Source organism: Meles meles, chromosome 12, assembly GCF_922984935.1.
Source record: "Meles meles chromosome 12, mMelMel3.1 paternal haplotype, whole genome shotgun sequence".
In the NCBI taxonomy this organism is placed as follows: domain Eukaryota; kingdom Metazoa; phylum Chordata; class Mammalia; order Carnivora; family Mustelidae; genus Meles; species Meles meles.
The window spans coordinates 29626395-29639790 of NC_060077.1; the positions used below are offsets into that span (position 1 = coordinate 29626395).

At 52.3% G+C, this 13396-nt stretch overlaps 1 protein-coding gene across 2 annotated transcripts in view; it reads left to right on the forward strand.

Annotated features, from left to right (window-relative positions):
- BCR (BCR activator of RhoGEF and GTPase) overlaps positions 1-13396 on the forward strand; it is a 122075-nt gene that overhangs the window by 22049 nt on the left and 86630 nt on the right. The gene's annotated exons all lie outside the window — the stretch shown is intronic.

Genomic DNA, 13396 nt, shown 5'->3' on the forward strand with positions numbered 1-13396 from the left:
CCTAGGAAGGCATCTGGGAGAGGGTGGCCTGTTAGTTGGGTCTTGAATGGATCCAAATGGAAAGGAGTATGTTAGGCTCTTGCGGGGGTGGGGGAGACGGAAGACACTCCAGGGCAGAGACAGACCCGTGCACAGAGGCAGGGAGGAGTGGGGCGGCACAGCTTGCCACATTGTTCCGTGAGGCTTGGGATGGCTGGAGCATGGCACTGGGACAAGGGGACTGACTGGCCATGAGGGAGGGCAGTCTGGTGCACTGCTTTGGTCCAGAGAAAGCCCCCGGTGGCATTTACCTGGAGAAGGGGTGAGTGTGAGGTGTGAGAGCTGTCCTGGCAGCCACCGGCTTTGCTTAGTTTCCCCCCTCAGTGTGCTCAGGCCTCTGTGGGTTTCTGAGTACTTTGTGGACAGAAGTCCTCCCCAGCCTGGGCAGCAGGCAGCCCCGCTCCAGGTGAGGCCACTGTACTGGCCTGCGCTCACCTTTGTTGTGGCTTCTTGGCTCACAGCCTCCTTTGGGGGAGCACCAGCCCAGACAGTGTGGTATTTTGTGTCTGTGTGCAAAACAGACACTCTCGAGCTTCAGTGTTTGTGCAGTTCTACGCTTCGCTTGGCTCCTCACAAGGACGGCATGGGCTATCCAGAAACCTCCATGAGGCCCTCTTGTTGGGAAATCCTCGGGCTGGAACAGCAGAGAGAAGTCGCGCTTGCTGCTTCAGCATCCTTCCTCCCGGGCCCATACCTAGGGCTAGTTGAAGGCTGCGGCCGGGGCTGCGATGTTAGGATCCTCCCCGGCCCAGAGTGCATGCTTGCTTATAACGTAGGAAAGAGTCCTTGCGATTTGTCTGTTGGCTTAATTGTGATAAACGACCAATTACCATGAAGTTGTTCACAGTGTTAGGCAGCTACCACCATCCCCCTCTCTATACCTGTTTTCATCATCCCAAGCTGAAACTCTCTCCCCGTTACTAACTCCCCACTAACTCCCCACCCCATCCGTGCTTCTCCCAGCCCCTGGCCACCTCCGTGTTCTACTTTCTGTCCCAGTGAACCTGACCACTCAAGGTACCGCCTATCAGTGGAATCCTACAGCACTTATCCGGCTATGACTGGCTTATTTCACTTAGCAGAATGTTTTCAAGGCTCATTCACATTAGAGCATGTGTCTGAATGTCCTTCTTTTTGAAGGCTGAGTAGTATTCTGTGGAAGGGATGTGTGACATTGCTTGATGGATTCGTCCATGGGGAATGCTTCTGTTGCCTCCACCACGGCTGTTCTAAATAATGCTGCCGTGAACCTGGGTCTGCAGATCCAGCAGGTCTTTTTTCGACATCATATTTTTGCATTTATTTGCCTCCCTTTTAGCTGTTCGGTTTATGTATGTATTTTTACTGAGCTATCACAGGCACGTAACACTGTATTAGTTCTAGGTGTGTAACGTAACAATTTAACATATGTATACATTGCGGGATGATTATGGCAGTAAGTTATCATCCATCACCAGGCAGAGTTACAGATTTTTCTCTTCACCGCATTGTTTTTCAGTCAATTCCCTTTCCTCTTTTAACAGATTTCCAATTACAGGAATTTTTGTCCATGTTAGGAAAACAAAATTTTGGTCAAGGGTAAGAAAAAAAAATATGTACCTTGTAAATTACTGGTTCTTTTTTTTTTTCTTTAAATACCAGAGATGAAAAAAGTGCTATGATGCCAGTTGTTTTGTGCATGCGTGCGTTGAAATGCAATTTGTAGCAGTGAATGTCCTTTTTGGTGTGCTCTTCTGTGAGTGATGACAGAGTTGTGTAACCACCGTGACAATCAAGATACACAAATCCATCACTCCAGAAAGCTCTGTCACTCCAAAAAGTGCTGTCACCCCAGTACCCTAGAATGTTCATCACCCACGTCCTTTGAAGGCGTCTCTTCCACCCGCAGCCACCGGCAAACACCGATGTGCATTCTTTCCATAAGGCCTTGCCTTTTCCCAAGTGTCCTATAAATGGAATCCTACAGAGTGTAGCCTTCTGGGTATGTCTTCTGTCACTTGGTGCAGTGGCGCTTCATCTGAGTTGTGTGTATTGATAGCTCATTTCATTTTATTTTATTATTTTTTAAAGATTTTATTCATTTATTTGACAGAGATCACAATAGGCAGAGAGAGAGGAAGAAGCAGGCTCCCTGCTGAGCAGAGAGCCTGATGCGGGGCTCGATCCCAGGACCCTAGGATCATGACTTAAGCCAAAGGCAGAGGCTTTAACCCACTGAGCCACCCAGGCACCCCTCATTTTGTTTTGTTTTGTTTTGTTTTTTGTTTTTTTTTTTTTAATATTTTATTTATTTGACAGAGAGAAAGCACAACTAGGCAGAGAGGCAGGCAGAGAGAGAGGAGGAAGCAGGCTCCCTGCGGAGCAGAGAGCCCAATGTGGGGCTCGATCCCAGGACCCCGGGACCACGACCTGAGCCAAAGGTAGAGGCTTTAACCCACTGAGCCACCCAGGTGCCCCTCATTTTGTTTTTTTAATGAGGCGTATTTTTTCATGTGGGTGGGTCAACATAGTCCTTTTCCTTTCTGTTCTATTCAAATAGCATTATTGAGGTACAGCTCACATACCGTACAGTTTACCCATTCCAAGTGTACCATTCACTGGTTTTTAGTATGTTCACGGGGCTGAGTGAGGCAACCACCACCTCTGTCTGGTCCCAGAACATTTTCGTCCCCTCCAAAAGAAACCTCCTACCCAGTGGTCTCTCCTCATCCTTTTCCCCTTAGTCCGGGACACCCTAATCTGCTTGCTGTCTCTGTGGATTTGCCTTTTCTGGGCAGTGCATGCAAATGAGATTATACAATAGGGCTTTTGGTGGACACTGTCCTTTTTTAATGGTTTCTTTGGAAGGCTCATCTTCCAGGTCATGTTGTATACTGGAGGGCGGGTGGGTGGTGAGGAGCTGCTCTCCTCCTTGTGTTCCTGGCTCCTTCCTGAACCTGGCCTTTCTGGCCTGGTTTGAGGCTGCTCCCCTTAGGGTACCAGGGAACAATCCCCTGTCTAGGCTTCTGGCTCCCTTTTCGATAACCCAGGTTTCCACTTCTCTTCTCCTCAGCCTCCCCTAAGGGCTTAGATCCCAGAGGTAGCACATGGATGGGAGGTGGGGACCTTCAGCCTTTGAGAAGGGCCTGTAGCTTTCCTGTGTGTCTTTCCCCTTGCTGTGAGTCCAGCAGCTGAGTTCCCCTTTGTCACGTTTGTTGCCAGATTGGCCAGGTCACGGGAAAGGGGGTTGGGGGCAGGAGAACAGTTGCCCTGGCAATGGCCATGATGATCACCCATGGCCTGGAATCCAGGCCGTGGACTGAAGACTGACTCTGCTTAGTATTGGCAGATGCGCTGGTTCTGTGCAGGGTGGGTTGTGACCACAGTCGATCCCTTCATCACCCATAGTCCTTGGACCCATAACTTCTGACACATGTCCCTGGGAACCACTGTGATATTTGGAGTCTACAGGGACACCCATTGCCCAGGACCCCAGGGCCTGAGCAAACAGTACACTGGATTCTGGGACTTCCCAGAGTTGTTGCTGCATAGGTACACAAGCCCAAGGGCTCTCAGGGCCTGAAATATGCCCCATGGAGCTCTGAGGGGTGGGGCCGTCAGGGGCACAGTTCCTGTTCTGGGAATGCAGGGGGCTTCTGGGGCTGGATAGCACTGTAGACTTGCACATACCATGGAGTGTGAGCGTGGCCTCTCCCAACATACGCCATAACCTCCGGGGACCGCCCACTCTGCATCTGACAGACAGGGTGTTTATAACTTCACACTTTGGCCTGTTTCCTCATTTGAAGAGGAAAACAGATGCACCTGCTCTCTGGCCAAGAGACGTGGCAGGTGCAAACTGCACGCCCAGTTCCGAGTATTATCTGGACCGAGGAAGGAGTTACTGGTCATAAATCAGGGTCTTGTCTGCAGAAGACTTGGCAGTGCAAGGAACGCCTCGGCGGTCTGTCTCCATTGCTGGAAGGGTGGGGCATTTCATTCCCTTGGACACTCCCTCCGTGAGACGCCCCATTTAGCTGATGGGCCGCCAAGAAGGAAGGCAACACTTCAGTCGTTGTAAGAGCCAGAGATAATTGTATGATCCCACTTTGAAACTTCTGGAAAATGCGTGTCTGAGAATTGATGAAGGATGGTGACGTTTCTTCATCTGTGAAACAGGAATCAGTAGTCGTTTGCTCAGGCACTTGCCGTGAAGATTCGCTGAGGTGATGCGTACAAGAAAGCACTTAGCCCAGCTCGTGGCTTGCTTCTAGCGCTCCTCATTGTGTCGTTGTGACCATCGTTGCTGTATGACAGCTGGCAGGAGAGGACGTTGGCTGGTTCATCAACTGGGTGGACGTTTGGGTTTGGTTGTGTTGTTTTTTTTTAAGGGACCAAAGTGGAAGATGAGAAGCTGCCTTTTTTTCATCAGAGTTGGAAAAGCCCAGAGTGTGCATTTCCAAGCAGAGATTTTTTTCAAATGTTTTGGTTTTGTTTCAGGAACAGAGCCCTTCTTTTGAAATGACATTTTAGACCTCAGTATAGGGAACAGACCAGAGAAGAGCCACAGGAGCTGAGCCTGGCCTAGCTCAGCCTCCCGATGGGCCCTGCCCCATCCCCGCCTCCAGGTGGCTCCCAGGACCCTGGCTTGTGGCTGATTCTTTCATTCTCTGTCTGCTCTCCTGGGGGCAGCAGCTGGGGATCTGTGGGGAGCCTCTTCCTGGAGATCTGTGTCCTGGGTCTTTTCCAAGTGGTGTTGGCCGGCTGGGGAGCCTGGCCCAACTTCCCTCCCAGAGCAGAGAAACAGAGTTGGTCCCTAAAATGACCTGTTCTTTTTGGCGGCGATGTGGGGTGAGGTGAGGGGCTCAGCAGCTGTGAGCCTGTGTGTGTGAGTGTGTGCTGTCCAACCTTGCATTTGCAGAGCATTATAGGAGGGCTTTCTGCCAGTCACAGAACTTTGCTTTTCCTCTTTTTCTTTTTAAATTGTGATAAAATATTTAAGCGTGAAGTTTAGTGGCATTAGGCACATTCCCATTGTTGTATAACCATCACCATCATCCATCTCCAGAATTTTTTCATCTTCCCCAACTGAAACTCTGTCCCCATTAAACTCCCCATCCCCCCTCCCCCAGGCCCTGTCAGCCACCATTGTCCTTTCTGTGTCTTTGAGCCTGAGGACTCTAGGGACCTCATATATGTGAAATCATCGAGTATTTGTCCCTTTTTGGTTGGCTTATTTCACTGAGCATAATGGGAGTTTCATCCATGTTGTAATGTGCATCAGAGTTTCCTTCCTCTTTAACACTAAATAAAATTCCTTTGTATGGGTAGACCACATTTTGTTTACCCCTTCCATCTATGGACATTTTGGTTTATTTTTGTTGTTTGGCTATTATGACTAATGCTGCTGTTAGCAGGGGTATACATGTTTTTACTCCTGACCCTTTGCAAACGGTCCCTCCTGCACGAGCACCCGGGGCCCCACTCAGCCACCATGTGAGATGGGAGAAAGGAACCTTTCTCTTTCAGTGACTGCCGGGAGACCACAGCCCTCTGGAATGTAGCAGGTTGCTGATAAAAAGGACTGGAGTTCTTGGAAAGGGGCGTTTCTGGCTGCAAGTCCTACCTCCGTTTCCAGCCACCTTCTCTGCCAGGGGAATTTGAGTCAGCCACTCCTGGGAAGTGGTGAGCCTCTGATGAGGTGGGGGAGACAGGAAAGTGTTTCTGTCTGATTCCAGCTGCTCCTGGGCGAGTCAGTGACAAAACGAGAATGGGGTGGGACAGGGATCTGCTTGATTTGACATTTTACTTCTTACGTGGAACAGAGTGGGCAGGTTGGGCCCTCCTCCAGGCAATGCTGGGCCCAGCCCTGGGGTAGGACTATGGTTCTGCACCCCAGTCAGCAGTGTGGGAATTAGGTTTGGAGGCCCTCAGGAGACAGGGGTATGTAAGAGGGATAGGGGATCAGTGAATCAAGGGAGGAGTCAGATGGTGACTGAGACTCCAGGAATTACACCATTCCTGGAAACCTGGGTCATTCTCTAGAATAACCAGATTCCCATCATGCCTAGGTGGCTCAGTCACTTAAAGCGGCCAACTCTTGATGTTGGCTCAGGTCATGATCCTGGGTTCCTGGAATCAAGCCCCACATTGGGCTCCTCACTGAGCAGGGAGTCTGCTTGAGATTCTCTCTCTCCCTCTCCCCCTCCACCCACTCATGCTCTTGCTCTCTCTCAAATAAATAAATCTTAAAAAAAAAAAAAAAAACAGAATAACTAGATTCCCATGGATTTGCCATGTTCAGGAAATCTGGCAGAGTTGGTAATTATAAAGCCTAACTGAGAAACGTTTTAAACATAGCCTTCCGTTTCCCTTGAGTTATTGGGAGGAAGCTGTGGGTGCATTTTTGGGTAGGTGTTCCAAGCTCTTTCCTCTTTGGTTGGGACTGGGGGCCTTGATAAGTGTCAACAGCCCCCACTTTCTTTCTTTTTTCTTTGATTAATTAATTCATTTATTTAAGAGAGAGCAGAAGAGCAAGCATGAGCTGGGGGAGGGGGAGGGACAGAAGGTGAGGGAGAAGCAGGCTCCTCACCGAGCAGGGAACCTGATGCAGAGCTGGATCCCAGAGCCCTGGGATCATGACCCCAGCCAAAGGCAGATGCTTAACCATCTGAGCCACCCAGGTGCCCGACCGGAGGACAGCCCCACTTTGGATCTGTGTGGGGCTTTCTGCAGAAAGCAAACCCTGAGGTTACTCCTAGCTCCTTTTCATCATGCTTCAAGGGCATCTTTCTCTTTGAATTCTAGTGTCTCCATTGTTGAAAAGTTATTAACGTGTTTATAAGCTCAGACCCAGTTATCCCACCCTAGGGTATTTTTCTAGGAAATAGGACTCCCCACCCCTTTTCCTTTCTGGTATTATTTTGTGAAGCTATTCATTGTGTTCATAACAGTGGAAAACTGGAAACAAAATAAACGCCCTGCAGTAGAAAAGGGGTTACAGTAACTTGGGGGACTGTTCTGTCATCATCGAATGATAAGGACGAAAACCGTATAGCAGCGTGGAACTCGTTCTACTAAGAGTGAGGCACAGCACTGTGTGTGTGTCCAGATGTGTGTCTGTCCTCTCTTGCTGTCAACAAATAAAGGAGATGAAGTTGTTCGGGATTTCTTCCTTTCAATTTTGGCTTCTACCATGTCTCTCATTAGGCTTAAAAATGAAAATTCTCCCCATACTATTCACTGGGAGCCTAGCCAGAGGATGACAGGGGTGGAGGTGGGGGTGGGGGGTGACTATTAGGTCTCCCAGGCCTGCAGGCGTGACCTCTGCAGCCTGGACTTTGGCAAGAAGATGTCTGGAGATAGGGACTGGCACTGTGGGACATGTTTTAGCTCCCCTTCCTGTCACCTGGACAGAGGGTGGGTGGGCCTTGATGGCAACACAAATGGACCCAGGCTGTTGGAGGTGTTGGTCGCCCACCTCTGTAAGGCAGGTGTGGGCCCAGCCAGCACGAGCTGACCATCCTGATACAGGAAGAGAGGACATCATGGGGACCCTCGTGTCCAAGGACACTGCTGTCTGGTTGATTTGAGTTGGGGTCGCAGGTGTATTCGTCTATCCCCCACGTTCCTTTTTTGCAGGTTATTGCTGTTCCCCTAAACCGATGGTTCTTTTGTAATCTCCTTGCAGGATTTTGTGAGTTTGAGAGTGTTTCAAGATAAAAATTTAAATAAACTGCCTGGGGTGAACCACGCTCTGCCTGTGCATGGGACAGCGTGAGCACTGGACAAAGGGCATTCCCATGTAGGCTTCGGGGCTCTGGGCTGTGCCGGTGGGCACTGGGTTTAAGTTACAGCCGCCTGCCCAGCCATGAGCAAGGCCAACTGCTGGGACAGGAGAGGCCTCGACACCCACACATCCTGCTGAAGGGAGAGCTGTGGCTCAGGTAATTGAATCCTGCCTCGTGGAAAAAAGTTGGGTCTTGGTCTGACTGTGGCCAGAATATCAGGGAAGGGGTTTGAACCTGTCCTGAGCGAATAAATGGGCCTCGTTCCAGGGGAAGTTTGGGCTGTGGAATAACCCTCCTCTGATGAGAGAAATTCCTTTCCTGTTGCTTGGGGACCTGCCTCGTCTCTGCATTCCTATTCTCATTCTTCCATTCCTCCTGAACTCCCAAGCCTTTAGGATGCTGTTGGCTGGTCCCTCTGGCCCCCTGCCTGGGGTTTGTGCTCTGATCTGATCTTTGACTCCCCAGAAGGGTCAGAAGCAGTGGGAAGCCCGCAGAACTGGGTGAGCGTCATGACTGCTCCTGGAGTCATGCTCCAGGCAGCCCCAGAGCTTCTGTCCCCTCATCTCCTTCACTTCCCTGAAGGCGGTGTAAAGGTTCCATGAGGTGACCCAGGTCAGAGCCTCGTGCTCAGCAAGCATGAATGGCTCAGAAACCGAGTTCCCCTCCTTGAGTTTAACCTTTTCTTTAACAGCTGCAGAACTCTGATTAGCCAGAATTTGCGGGGACCTTCCATATCGAAGGCAAATGAAGCTGGTTTATGCTTCCTTTTCCCCCACCTTGTCCCAGCGCAGCCTCTGTCTCTGCCACTGTGGGTCCAAGAGCTGGGAAAGTGCTGCCTCAGGCCTCGGTCTCAGGGGTAACAGCGAGAAGGGAGGGGTCTGGTCCTGGGTGGGGCGGGGTGACCAGTGACAGCCTGGCAGCCTAGCCTGGGGCTGGCTTCAGCGTGGGCAGTGGTGGCTGGAAAACAGCCTGACCGCATGCAGGCCTTCACTCACCACTTGGGCCACAGGTGACTGGTCAGGCATGGAGGATTCTGGTCCTCCTCGTGAAGACCCTTCACTCCCAGCGGGGGGCAGTGGGGCCATGGTCTGCCCACTGCTGGGAGAGGAGAAGGGAGACGAGGCGGAGGAGGCCCACTGTAAAGGGCTGATTTTTCTGTCCTGGAATGAGCCAGCTCTGAGGGCAAGTGGCTGTCAGCAGCCAGGATGAATCGCCTTTTTACTTGTTTCATTAAGAGGCTCCTTGCGCGTGGGAGAGGTCGCAGCCTTGCCTGCCCTTTGCAGGGAGGAAATGGTGTTTACAGAGTGGCTAGCTGGTGCAGGATGAGGGGGTGGCAAAGCCCTCTTTAGAGAGCCAGGAGGGCCTGGAGTGTGCCAGCCCCTTCCTCCCCTGCTACTACCCTAACGGCCATGACAGTGGCTGGATGGAGCAAAGGCTGGGCCAGCCAGGCAGTGAAAACAGGAAACCTAATCTTTTCAAAATAATCCAGGGGGAGGGGAGAAAGTGAAATGAAGAGAATCAACTGACAGCCTGCCCTTGTGGGGAAGGCGTCTTCCAGCGCCCCGGGCTTCTCAGAGCTGGGAATTGCAGTGAGTCAGCGAAAAGTTGAGGGTGCTCTCATCTTCCAGGTCTGTCCCCGACATTAGATGGTGTTTTAGCGGGAAGCCCCTACCCCAGCCTCCCACCGTGCCTCAAAAAGCCATCCCCTGTTGCCTTGACTTGACTCCCTCGCCTTGATTGTGACCCTGCTCTGCCCTTGGGCATGGCCCCTGGTCCCCCCTCCTGAGGTCAGCCAGTGGATGCACCAAGTGTGTCTTCACGGGGCCCAAGCCACCCTTGGCCTGGGGTCCAGGACCACATTTGCCAGGAGATCAGGCTGCAGGATGCACCCACATTGTTTTCTCATCCTTCTTGGGCTCTGCCCTGGTGGCAGAACAGCTCCCTGCTCCCCACTAGTTCCAAATTCATCCTCCCTTGTGCTTTCTGCACGGCATTCTTCACCTGGAATGTCCCTCCACGTGTCTCCACCTACCCAGATCCATGTGTCCTCCAGGGTCCAGCTCCCGTGCCACCTTCTTCATGAGCTTCCTTTGTCCCACCCCACAGCCTCCTCTCACCCTTTACTTGTGTCCCTCTTCTGACCTCTCCAAGCTACCCTTCATGCCTGCCTCCTGCATGTACTGTCCAGGCTCCTTTGGTACTTGTGTGTGCACCCGCCTGCCTTCTGGAGCTGAGAGCTATCCTGTTATCACTCCTCTCCCCAGGACTCAGCCCTTTCCCTGGGCTGGCCGCTGCCGTGTGTGTGTGTGTGTGTGTGTGTGTGTGTGTGTGTGTGTGTGTGTGTGTGAGTGTTTAATGCACAGAGGAGTGAGCTCACCTGACACCTGCTCTCTGAGACGACACAGGCTCCCTTGTGAGCTCCAGGTCCAGCAGAGCATACAGGGTCTCTGCTGTCCCCCACCCTTCTTAATCCATGAGGCACTGCATCCTTCAAGTGGGAACCACGGGGTCCCTCCCTCCCTCTGTCCAATACGCTTCTGAAAAGGAGGAGGGTTGCCCTGAGGTTTTGCCTACGGTAAAGTGAGAGCCATGTGTCAGGTTCGGGTGTGCTGTGGTGGGGGAATAACACCCTTGGAAAAGTGGGATGCAGACAGCATTGGGGGGTGGGAGGGTGGCTTCGGTGTTGCCAGCCCTGGATGCCCGCTCTGTGTGGGTTACTTTGGCTGTGTGGCTCCAGCTGCCTTTGCAGCAGCATTTGCTCCCAGGCCTGCAGTGCTGAGAGCCTGGGGATCTCGGAGCCTGAAGCCCTGGGAGGCCCTGGGAGGCATCCTGAGGAGTGCTTTCCTTCCCAGGCCATTGGAAAACTTGACCCACCCAAGGGAGTCTGTGTGAGTGTGAGCATGTGTGAGCACATGTGAGCATGTGTGTGTCCATGTGCTACACCACTGCGTGTGCACACAAGTAAGCCTGTGTGTGTGCATGCGTGCACCTGCACCATGCAGCCCACACATGGGGAGAGGAACAGTGGCTCCAGGCTGGGCATTGGGCTGTCCCACATTTTCTTAGTGTCTCTAAGCCTTGTCTCTCAGATGAGGATGCTGACCTGCTCCTCATGTAACTCTGAGAAGGTGAAATGAGAGCCTTGCGATGTCCCACACGTGGTGGTGTGTCCCAGACAGGTCCTCGACACAGGCACAGTGTCTCCCTCCCCCCCCCCCCCACTTCAGACCATCAGCCTTCCTGACTTGCTGGGTCTCGCTCGGCTCAAGGAGAAGATGGGTGATCAGGCTATTCAAACCCCCGGATTCCAGCTGCCAAGGGGCCTGGTTAAGTTCTCCATCCTTCCAGGACTCAGTGGGGCTGTCATTAGCCTGGAGATTTCTGGTTTGTTTCTGGGCCCCGATTATAGCTGTTTTCACCCAGCAGCCTGCACAGCGGTGACCAGGGGCTCTGACCCCCTTCTTCCCTGCCTCCAGGCGCTGTGCTCCTCCTCCTCATTCCCTCTTCCCCAGTGAGCCCTGAGCCAGGCCCTGCCTCTTCCTGCCTTTTCAGCGGGCAGAGGCTCTGGTGTTTGGGACCCACTGCTGCTCAAGGGCAGTGACAGGAGCACTCTTGCCCTTATCTCAGCCGCCAGCCTGGAGGGCCAGTTTATCTCTCCTGTCCACACAGTCTAAAGGAAGCTGGTGCTGAAACAGCAAATGTTGGCCCAACTCCACAACAGGAAGACAGGCGTGAGCGTGGGTCCCCCGGCATCAACCACGGCTGCCACACAAGCAGTTACTCCTGCTGGTTCCCGGGGCTCTCTTGTCCCGTGGCTGCCTCAGGTGGTTTTTCAGACTGGCATTTATACTTTTGACTTAGTTACATTGTCTCAGAGTTCTTTGTAGACCGTGCAATGGGATGGTGGAGGTGGCTACTGCCCCCTCCCTGGCCTCCTGGACAGGACACGGGGTGGACGTATTTCTTCTAAGACTTATTTCCCACCTCCATGTCCGGGAAGATCAGCTATGATCTTCACCTGAGCTACCTTTTGAATGAGTGAGAGAATGGGCCACATTCTCCCAGGGGAGGGCAGAAGGAGAGCCCAATTCCCACTTTCCCATCCCCTGTGATGCTGTCAGTCTGCCCAGAAGAGGAGAGACTCCCTCCAAAAGCTGGACGGAGTAGCCTTTGATGAGGCCAGAGCTGCTGGGGGCTGGAGCCAGGCGGTCTCATCCATTTCTCTGATCCTCTTGGCCACAAGGCATGGGGGCAGCCATAGAGACCTTGCAGGCAGTCTGGGCATCAGGGGCAATTGGCTGGGCTGCCCCAGGAAGGGCGTGCCCAAGCAGGAGGTGGCCAAGCCTGCCTGGAGCCATACTGAGATCAACTCCCCTCTGAGACATGTGTGTCCTGCTTAATGAAAGAAACAGTTTGGTGTCATGCTTTTTCTGGGCCTGGATTCCCCTCTCCCATTTAAATACAGAGGAGGACACCTGACCCTGACCCTGGACCCGTCTGGACCAAAGACGTCATTCCAGCCAAGAGTAGCATGCATTGTGATTATTTTGGGACTTCCTCTCCATGCACCTCTGGGCTCACTCACTTGGTGGACCCCACCCTGCTTCTTAGGCCCTGCCTGTGGCAGGCTGGCCAGGTCAGGTGGAGGGCGTGGGCTCTGCCAAAGCTGGGGCTGCCAGCCAGAGCCCAGACTGCAGGGCCGGTGCTCCAGGCTCTCACACCTGAGACTTGGAAGGTGTGGCCTGAGCTCCCTCCTGCCCAGTCTTGCTGGCAACTGTTCAGGACTTTGTTTTGGAGGAAATCCCTATGGATCTGGAGGAGGCTGAGATGTACCAGGGCTTGTTCCTCTCTCTTAGCTCTTGTTTGTATCCCACTGACACCATTGTCTATTTGCATTGTGTCTGGCAGCTTGGGGGATGGGTGGAATCGCAGACCTGGGAGTCTACAGTAAGGAATTCCAGGTACCCTCATGCCTTGCTGTATCCTTTTCCATCCTTTGGCAGCACTTTTCCAAGACTTGTCCCCTTTTCCAGCCTTTGCCATCTGGAAGCTTGGGGGCCAATCAGCTCATTTGACATGGTTAACACAGCCCAGAGACCTAAAAATTCTTTCGATCTTCTTCCCTGTGGTCTTATTTTCACACTGTTTAATTTCTTAAGTCTGTCTCAGATCCTTTTGGAAATAGACGGGCAGAAATCTACACAAACATACTCCCCACCCAGCCTGTCATACTCCCTTGCCCATATCCTGCTCTCCTTCCCAAGGACCTGGAGGCCTGCTAAGTGGAGGCCCCTCCTCAGTTGGGGCAGGCGGGGTGTGGTGTCACCTTAAACACTGTGCAGGCCTCCTCATTGGGCTCCCAAATGATTCATTTCCTTCAAATGTCCTATGCTGTTTTCCAGTAGAATCTCTTGTTATGTGTGAATCAAGATCCAGGCTCATGTTTTCTGCCTTGACTGAAGTGATTTTTCCCTTTAGAAATATTCTTCCTATAGAGCGCAAAGTCATTCTTTTATACTTGTTGGTACTTAGAGTGAATGTGCGAGTATGAGTATGAGTGTGTATGTGTGTGGGGGGGTGGTTATTGT